The sequence below is a fragment of the Sapajus apella genome, unplaced genomic scaffold (assembly GCF_009761245.1).
Source record: "Sapajus apella isolate SASKATOON/1434 unplaced genomic scaffold, GSC_monkey_1.0 scaffold12, whole genome shotgun sequence".
Lineage (NCBI taxonomy): Eukaryota > Metazoa > Chordata > Mammalia > Primates > Cebidae > Sapajus > Sapajus apella.
This window is the reverse complement of record NW_022436952.1, coordinates 7,517,340-7,527,516: the sequence shown is the minus strand read 5'-3', so window position 1 is coordinate 7,527,516 and position 10,177 is coordinate 7,517,340. Positions and strand designations below refer to the sequence as shown.

Genomic DNA, 10,177 nt, shown 5'->3' with positions numbered 1-10,177 from the left:
GTTTCCAACATGTGAACTTTGGGGGACACATTTAAACCATAGCAGTGCTATTTTAGGGAAAAGTAGCTGCATGTGTATTGAAAATGTCAGCCAGGTATGGAGGCTCACACCTGTAATACCATCACTTTGGGAGGTTGAAGTAGAAGGACTGCTTGAGCCCAAGAGTTTGAGACCAGCCTGGGCAACACACAGAGACCTTGTCTCCACAAAATGTAAAAATGATCCAGAGAGGCAGCACACTCCTGTAGTCCCAGCTACTCCAGAGGCTGAGGTGGGAGGCTCATGTGAGTGTGGGAGAGGAGGCTGCAGTGAGCCATGATCATGCTACTGTGCTCCAGCCTGGGTAATACAGTGAGACCTTGTCTCAAAAAAGAAAAAAAAAAGATAAAAAAGAAAATGTTTCTGTGCTATTGGAGTCAGCCTTAGTGCAAGAACATGAGTTAAGTGTGTTTTTAATAATGGAAGGAGCTCCAATTAAGATAGGATTTGGACAACTTCGGGGAAGTTTGGTTTACGGTGGGAAAGGACACCGTGACCTCAGAGTTGCTGTCTTGGGTCTTTTCCATCCCAGGCCTTCACCTTGCCAGGTTCATTTCTTCTCCCTGTACTCTAAGCACTTTCAGTTGTGGACACTCTCTCTTGGCTCTGAACTCGGATAAATGCTACTTTGTTAGCTAATAGTACCACTGATTATATTAATGAGTAATAGCTAATTAGTCATAATACTGTAATACAATGGAGGCTTCCTTTACCTCAGCAGCTCTAGGTCTCAAGCACACACATCCCCTTCCCTATTCCTGGCCACAGGACAGGTGAGGCTCTAAATCTGTTTTTCTGAGCACCCTGGCAACCTCTAAACTGTTCCAGTTATTAACTGTCCCATTCATATGGCGAATGACCACTGCTGCTTCTATGCTGCCAATCTGATTTCTGTCTTCCGTCACTCCCACTGCCCTCCAGGAACAAGGAGGTCAGCGCTCGTCAAGCTTTTATTCAAAGTCTCTTTTACTTCCAAATCTCACGTCGACCCACTTTTCTACTTCGGCCCCTTTCTTCACTTTACCTTTCCCCCATCCTTATCCGCGCCTATTTCGTGGAACCCCACAGCACCCCGTGCTACAGCCCCCCGCACTGTTCGCTTGGGCTTCCTTTCAGCAACCACGCCCCCCGACCGATAGAGAGCGCCGCGCATGCGCAGCTCTCGCCTTTACCTGGGCGCCTGGGAGTGGGCGGAGTGGGAGAGGGCGGGGGTGGCGCGGGGAGCTGGCGGTTATCTGGGCGGCGGAGCGCTCATACTGTGGCAGGAGGCCGAAAAGGTGCGCCCGGGCCGGCCCGAGGGCTGCGCATGCGCGCCGCCGCTCTCAGCGGCCGGGATGCCGAGGGGGCGGGCGGAGGGAGGTGTCGGGATCCCTGTTGGGCGGGGGGGCTGGCGAGGGAAGGGACCGCGGGCGCGCGCGCGCGCGCGTCCTCGCTGTCGCTCGCCTCCCTCCCTGCCCCCTCCGGCACACACATCCACACACGCACACCCCCTCCCCTGCCGCCCGCCCAGCGCTGCCCGCCCCGCCGGCCCCGCTCGCCCTCGCGCGCTCGGAAGGGAGTCGCGAGACGTCGGAGCGACGGCCACGTAGCGCTGCGGCGGCGACGGCAGCAACCGAGGCCGGGTCTGAGGAGCGGCCCTGAGGACAGACGTTGGGCAGGGGGGAGGGGCCGGCCCAGCCGGCGGTTGTGACTCGAGCGCCGCGGCTGCAGGCCCCCGCCGCAGGGATGGACCGCCGAGGCGGCGGCCGGGGCGGCGGAGGCGGAGGCGGCCGGCCCGGGTGAGTAAGGGCCCCTTCCCCCACGCACTCGCCACCGCAGCTGCGGCGCCCCCAGCAGCCCTTCCTCTCCGCCGCCCGCCGGGCCGGCCCGGGCTCCGGGGGCCGGCGTAACCCTTCGCCGAGGCAGCTGCGTGCGCTAGGCCGGAGCAGCCCCCATCCGGCGGGGAGGCCCCGGGCGCTGCGCCCCTTGGGCACCTAGCTTGGGCCGGGGACGCCCGGTTTCTGGCCTTTCGCGCCCTCCCTCCCGGACCCGGGCTTGGCTGCAGTTTTGCAGCGGATCCGCTCGCCCCGAGGCCTGAGGGGAGGTTGGGTCAGCACGGGTTAGCGGGCCTAGAGGAGGTTTGCACCGGTCCTCCTGCAAGCGTTCTCCTGCCCTGCAGCTGGTGGCTTGCACCCACTGCCTCCTCCGCCCTGCGGTTGCACCCAAACCTCCAACCCCGGGAGTATTGTGCCACTAGCAGATAAAATGCATCTGATGTACACCCGCCACCGGCAGCCCCACGCTCACCCCAGTGGGTAATGCAGACCTTTCTCCACCCCCACCTCCTCCTCCCCTCCAATCAGGCTCTGCTGAAGATTCTTAGATACGAGATACCAAAGGTAGTGACACCCCCTTTACATCTCCACGTAACATGTTCATTGTCCAGGGATGTCTCCCGTAGAAATGATAAATGCCCCTGCCTCACCTCGAAGTCTGTCTTCAGGATTCGAGACCTTCTCTGAAAAGGTCCAGCTTTGATCACATCTAATGCATCCCTCCCCCACAACACACAGACACACTCATACACTCACTTCCTGATTGCGGAGCAGCCCCTGTCACCGCGGATCCATTGTCAGAAATGGCTTGTGCCAATCAAAGGAATGTGTTTGTGTCTTTGGAGAAGAGTGCTTTCCACAGCCACGTTCTCGGGGTGTTCCTGCGTGAGTCTGTCTTTGCCCCCAGATTGTCCCCGTGTTCAAGCATCATTATCATAGTGTTTCTCTTGTATGCATCTCCCTTGGACCCTCAGGAACACCTGAGTAATGCTTTTTCCCAGTTAATTAGATATGGTGTGTGCGAGTTTCACCTATTTTGTTGTAATGTTTGGCATCTATGGTGAAGGCATAGTGCATTTGTAGGGTAGTATTCAGGAAAGAATGTGTGTGTGTTTTTTTTTTCCAGAGGATGGCCAGGCCCGTATTGTTCTGGGAATGGCAACTAGCACATGCTTTGTTGACAACATGTGTGTGCTTAGGGACTGAGGAGCTGCTGTTGCTGGGATGTGTGGTGTCTGAGCTGAATACAGGCGATGTTGCCGAGTGGAGCTGCTTTGTGAGTGGGGCTTGACACTGATTGTCAGTGGTGGCAGGCAGATTGGTTGTTTATATCAGGACCGTCCACAGTATTCAGATAGATACTATTTTTAGTGTAATTTTGTTTAAACTATTCACTAAGTTTTAGTGATCCTGGAACTGTCTTCTTCAGGGGTTGGTAATCTTTGTTTGGGGCCATGGAAGACTTTAGAGCCGTCTTCTCCATTAAATAACCACATAATTTTGTATGCCACTAAGTCAACTTGAAGCTGGTCCTGGGACTTCAGGTTAAGCTCTATGTTATGCAAAAGTGAAAGGAACCTGAGTTGTGTGTTTTGTTTAGTTGGTTAGTTTTTTTTAAAGGATTAGAATTGTCTGGCCCTGAGCAATAAACAGCAAAGTAGCTTATGCATGTAACCTTGTGTTTTGTTCTTTGGATAGGATAAATTAGGTATTTGTAAATTATTTCCTTGTCTTCCTGTAAAAAGGAAAGGTATGTGAGAGTCTTTCAGAAAAAGTTAAAACTAGAGTCAAAATAATTTTTTTCGACTCGATCAATTGGTAATGTATGTTCCTGGAACCAGATTCTAAATGTAGCCAATTTCAACAGCAAAGTCCAAGGTCTTTTTTATAATGCCTATACTGAATCTTTATGTGTTGGCTGAAATTGATCTGATCTCTTAAAAGAAGGCTATATCATTCTCCTAGTGGTGTACCTGCCCCATAAAAAGGATTTTTTTTTCCCAGCATTGTTAACTGTGATTTCATGTCTTAATGGCGATAGTGCCATCAAAATCATTCATTTTGAAATTTTGTTTTAATGGAAGGATTTTAGTTGTAGTTAGGGAATTCAGCCTCCATATTTGGAATCTGGAACCGAGGATGAACTTTGCGCCATACGATTAATAAGCAGGTGATAAATATCAGCTATTTTTGTTTAAATTGCTCTGCACCCAGCTTTTGCCTTTTGGTCGTATTGCAATCAAGAGATATTATTCCAGCTTGTGATGGTGGTGAGATTGGTAGTTACTTTAAGCACAGTCCTGGCTCTCTAGGAGCTTATGATTCTGACATTATTTTTCAGTTAAAGAATCCTTTGAGACCTTAATATTTTTTGCATTGGGGGTGTGGGTTCTGAGAAGCTAAGGAATTTATGATATTAACTGGCACTTTGGAAGGCAAGGGAGCCTTGAAATACTGCATGAAACCTGTTCCATACACCTGAGGAATAGCATTTATAAGTTTGAAAGCATGCTGAAGTTGCAAATATTGCGTTTTTTATTATCTCATAAACATGCTGGCAGTGCCGTATATTACAAGTTATATTTTTCCTTCATGTCACGCCCTAAGTTTTACTGTCAGAAATTATTTGCCTATCCTAAACCCAAACCATTTCAAAGTTGCAAATAGTTTATTTTTCTTTGCAAATACTTTGTAGTATACTGACCATTAAAACCTCAGAGGACAGTGTGCTTCCGTGATTTAGTATTGCGGAACCTCTTCTAACCAGTCACTTACCTAGTTAAACACCCACACACCATAGAGCAGCTGATCATATAACACATAGGGCTGTGAGAACAGCATTCCTTCCCTGCCAGATTCAGAACTTGGAAGATGGAAAACAATTGCATAGCAGTGAAACACTTAAGGAGCAGTGGTGCCAGCAGCTCACTCTCATTAATACAAACAGCTTGCTTTAGTTTCTCCAACACTCTTCTTCAGATACCCTTCCCTTAGGAGGTTTCAGATCAGCAGCTCCTACTCAAGGGAAGCAGCACCTACCTTCTGCAACTGTGGTCTCAAGATCTGATTTGTGACACCCAGAGCTGTTTCCATTTTTGTTCTAAGTATGGGAAGTAATCTCGTAGTGTGGTAAGAAAATACTTTTCAAGTCTGTAGGAAAAAAAAGTTGATTAGTAATGCTACTGATACGATTTTGTTTTTGAATGTCTGCAGCCTAGCGAAGAGGTAAACTATAATGTGAACTTTTGAAGTCATCCTTTTCTTGAGGGTTTCAGATAGTTTTACCCAAAAAAATGTGAATATACTTTTGAGTTTCATTTCCTTTGTTATAAAAAAGTCAGTTTCGAGACAATCAAAAAGAAAAAACACACACACAAAGTGGATTGTCTTGTATTTTGAACCATCGCCTTTAAAACTAGTTACTCTAAAGGATGTGACTGCGTCTCCTTATTGTGAAGTCTTGGGTCTTGTCCTACCATTTTAGGTGTGATATTTTTCTCAGCTGCTGTCATCATTTCAGACAATCACACTTCAATTTACTTCGATAGAGGTGAACTGGTGCTGTGGTTAGTGACTTTCGCTGAAGAAGGCTCAGGGAAATGGTGCTTTGGAGCCAGGCAGAACTGGATTTAAAACCCCTACTCCACCATTTACTGGCGTTACGATATTGAACAAGTCACCTTGACCTCTCTGGCCTCAGTTTCCTCATCAGTGGAATGGGATTTGTTATGAGGGTTAGAGATCATTTATGCAAATGCCTAGCAGGTCCTGGCATATGATCATATTAGAGACTCAATACATGTTAGGATACGGAGCATGTTGGAGTAAAACTACAGATCATTCTGTCTTATGACAAGATTTAGAAGTCTGGCACTGTTATCTGTGTTTTTTCATTTGTGCAGATTTGGGATGAAAAAATTGCAAATATTTGACTTGGAGCATACCTAAGTCTCGCAGGTGCGATGTGCTTATTGGAACTTTGATTTGTTGCTCTATGGTTGGCTGAACTTGGTGGGGACAATAAAATCTGGCTCCAAATTCTACAGTGCTAACCTACAGGCTGTGCTTGTTTTAAACCTATTCAGAGCTTATGTGGTGAAAGGGGTGTTTTAGGACATTAACGTGTCTCAATGGGTTCTGTGTCCAGAGTTGAATCACATGCAAACCCTTGTATAAATTTTCATGGTTAATGCAAGCAGTAAAGTGCTTTGTAGAATCAGTGGTGATATCAGTTGCTTATTTTAGTTAATCTGTTTGTTTATATAGTAGTTATGTTTGATTTTTAAAAATACTAGTGAACATTTTATCTAATACAATTTCCATTGCTCTTCCGAGATTTTGATTATAAACTGCTATAGGGGCTATAGGTTTGAGCACTTTATGAATTTTTACTTTGGCAAAGGGAGGAAAGAAAAGTGAGGTCCCTTTACCTGTCAGATTTTATGAACTCTGTTTTAGGCCTGTAGATTGTATGTGTAGTTCCTTCTTTTGTTTTTTAACCAAAACGGCAGCTTTATGGTAAAGATGACATTATCTTTTTCATTTTTTAAACATAGTTCAAGTGATTACCTTGAAAAGTAAATTAATTAGGACCGTGTATACAGTTTTATTCCGTGCATACAGCTTTTAAAATAGGATTTTTTTTTTTTGTCATTTCTTAGACACCTCAGTCTAATTAAAATAGGATTTCTTAGGTTACTATAGAATTAAATTGTTCTGTCATTTTTGCAGGATAGCATTGTAGTAAGTCTGTGAGCCCACAAAAGCTACCTAGAGACTTTTCAGATAAGGTAGGCACATTAGTAATACAGTAGGATTTACCTCAGGACAATCTGCTAATCCTTATTTTCTTTGATTATTGAGCACCTACAGGCTTGCCCATCAGTGGACCCAGTCACTAGTATTGGATTGCTGATAAAGAGGGATTGGCATAATAAGGTGGTCTTTGACTCACCTTAGATTTTGCAGTATACTTGAAAAAACTTAATTTGGCCAGAATGTATAATAACAGTCCTAATGCTATGTGAGCCCAGAATGACTAAACAAACAAAATTTGTGTGATTGAATTACCATCATACATTTTGCTAAGTAAATTTTTTTTTATGGGGAGGGGTGGTTTATTTATTTATTTTTTTTGACTGTCTTGCTTTATTCCCCAGGCTGAAGTGCAGTTGTGCGATCTCGACTCACTGCAGCCTCCACCGCCCGGTTCAAGTGATTCTCATGCCTCAGCCTCCCCTAAGTAGCTGGTATTACAGGTGCCTGCCATCATTCCCAGCTAATTTTTCTATTTTTAGTAGAGATGGGGTTTCGCCATGTTGACCAGGCTGGTCTCGAACTCCTTACCTCAGGTGATCCTCCTGGCTCGGCCTCCCAAGTGCTGGGATTACAGGCATGAGCCACTGCGCCTGGCCTGTGTTTTGTTTTTAACTGTTTTTCCCCAGTTTACTGAAGTCAAATGGCCTAGCAGATAGCTGGTTTCTTCTGTTAGTTACTTGATAAACCATTGAGTGTGTGGCGAGACGGGATTGTTGGGAGAGAACAGAAACGGGAAAGAATGGCTCCACAGCCTGATTTCTTGATCTTTACTGTGCATGTGGCGTCAGAGGGTTATGACTCTTAGCCGGGTTAAATAAAGATACACAGTGTTGGGGTCTTCATTTTGTCTTTTAATGCTAGTGCAGAATATAGTCTTTAATACATTTATACTTTACAGCTTTGGAATTTTGATTCTGTTTTTGGGATTCAAGGGAACCTAACTAACTTCCTACGGAACGGTAGGGAAATAATAGTTATACAGTTTGATGAATTTTCTCTGTATAATCAGTACCAAGAACAAGGAATTAGGCCTCCCAAAGTGCTGGAAATACAGGCGTGAGGCACCGTGCCAGCCAAATTTTTTCTTATACTGTCTCATTTCATAATATTGAAATCACAATCCCTCCTGAATTAATTATTAAAACTTTTTTACTTAATGTAACTTTTACAAGTAACATATATTTAAACTTTTTATAACCCCCCAAATCTAAACAAAATAGCAACATAAAGAACTTAAAATAGTTCTTCTTGTTTTGAATATTTTAGAATTTGGAAGACCTGTCAATTAGTTGGTCGATGGAATTGTATGTATGGAATTGTATGTAGCCATGGTCTTTAATAACTGCTGAGGTGGCTGGGCGAGGTGGCTCATGCCTTGTAATCCCAGCACTTTGGGAGGCCGACGTGGGCGGATTACGAGGTTAGGAGACCAGCCATGCCAATGTGGTGAAACCGCATCTCTACTAAAAATACAAAACAAATTAGCCGGGCATGGTGGCTCACACCTGTAATCCCAGCTACTTGGGAGGGTGAGGCATGAGAATTGCATGAACCTGGGAGGTGGAGGTTGCAGTGAGCTGAGATTGTGTCACTGCACTTCAGCCTGGCGATAGTCAAGACTTCAGCTCAAAAAAGAAAAAAAGAAATAAGCTAGGTAACTTTTAGAATAGTATTGGTGTTTTAGATATAAAGATTTTAGAATAAGTTTTAGCAGACAAGTATTTATTTAATTATTTTTGAGATGGAGTCTTGCTTCCATGCTCAGGCTGCAGTGCAGTGGTGTGATCTCGGCTTACTGCAACCTCTGCCTACCAGGTTCAAGTAATTCTCCTGCCTGATTCTCCTGAGTAGCTGGGACTACAGGCGTGAACCTTTTTAAAAATAAGTTGTTTATAGTCTGCTGGTGCCTAAAGCCAAATTATCTTGGAATATAGCTTTTATCTGAAAGGTTATTCACAAAGAGAAAAAGCCTTTTTATATATTACATAGCAGAGAATTAACAGTATAATTTTCTTAAAGCAGATACATTTTTACCTTTTTTCCCTCTTTTTCTCTTTTATAGTTTTTGTGATCTCGATATGTGTTTTACCCTGCTCTAATAGAATGTAATTTGGTTCTTTGAGATATATATAAAGCTTGTATAATATAATAAATTAAGAAACTATTGCTAAGTGAGAAAATGTTTAAATTAAAATTTGGAAGTGATGTGCGTAGTAGAAGTTATCTAGTTTCAAATGGCTAATTTCCTCATGTTGGATTATGGTAAAGAAATAAACACTTCTGCATCTGTTCTAATTTGTCAGATATTATCATTAATATCCAAAAGGTAGTTTGTTCTGCCTTCCAATCTCCTCAATCCTTTCATCACCTCGTATGGAAAGTTAGATATTTTTTATTTCTTTAAAGATGATTTACGTCTCTAAGGCCAGGTGGTGCACTGTGTACTAAATACATGTCCATAGAAGCCAACTCTTGCAGGGCTGGACTGTTCTAAATCTAGAACTGTTGTTTATTTAATTCCCTGTAGCAGTATTTCTCAAACTTTTTGACTGTGATCCACAGTAAGAAGCAGTGCATGCATGCCCACACATATTCGCATTCATTCCTGCACCCACAACTGAAACAAAAACTTTGAGACAGTGCTTACCCTTGTTAACTGTGAGGTAGTCTATTAGAGTTTTTATTCTGTTTTATTTCATTTAGAAAAATTGGATTGGGACAGACATTTTGAAAAAACCGCTGCCCTATATAGTGCTTAACAAAATATATATTCTTGAAGTAGATGTTAGACAGATGCCTATTGGATTAAAAGGGGGTAAAAGGGATTGATAAAAACTCTGCTTAGAGGTGTAGATTTGAAGTAGAAAGCTAAGAAATGTGGTATGAAGGAAATCATAATACTTATGACTTGACTTATTCCATATAGAGAGGTAGTCCTTAAAAGACTTGTCATTCTAGAAAGGGTTAAGGTTGGATTCCATTTTATCTACCATTTAAAGCTGTGGTCTTCTAAGAGGTAATATACCTTCTATTGCTTACCTATACACACATCATCTACCTGTTCATCATGCGAGGTAGAACTGAGAGGACTAAATAATATACAGAAAGAGATTTTTCAACTCTATGATATAGCCTCCTTTAATACAGAGGCTGGTTTGAAAATTAATTTTTGTGTGTAGAGTAGTTACAGAATAAAAATACAACTATAATCCTGGCACTTTGGGAGACTGAGACAGGAAGATCACTTTAACCCAGGTGTTCTAGACCAGCCTGGGCAACATAGTGAGACCCTGTCTCTTTTTTTTTTTTTTGGGACGGAGTTTCGCTCTTGTTACCCAGGCTGGAGTGCAATGGCGCGATCTCGGCTCACCGCAACCTCCGCCTCCTGGGTTCAGGCAATTCTCCTGCCTCAGCTTCCTGAGTAGCTGGGATTACAGGCACGCACCACCATGCCCAGCTAATTTTTTGTATTTTTAGTAGAGACGGGGTTTCACCATGTTGACCAG

General features: G+C 43.9%; 1 protein-coding gene across 1 annotated transcript in view; it reads left to right on the top strand.

The window, feature by feature from the left end:
* Window positions 1-1,592: 1,592 nt before the first annotated feature.
* The window catches only part of ZNF652 (zinc finger protein 652), a 65,679-nt gene continuing 57,094 nt past the window's right edge, over window positions 1,593-10,177 (top strand). Inside the window, exon 1 of the mRNA XM_032279933.1 lies at window positions 1,593-1,817. The gene's annotated coding sequence lies outside the window, so the exon portion shown is untranslated. The remainder of the gene's footprint in view (window positions 1,818-10,177) is intronic.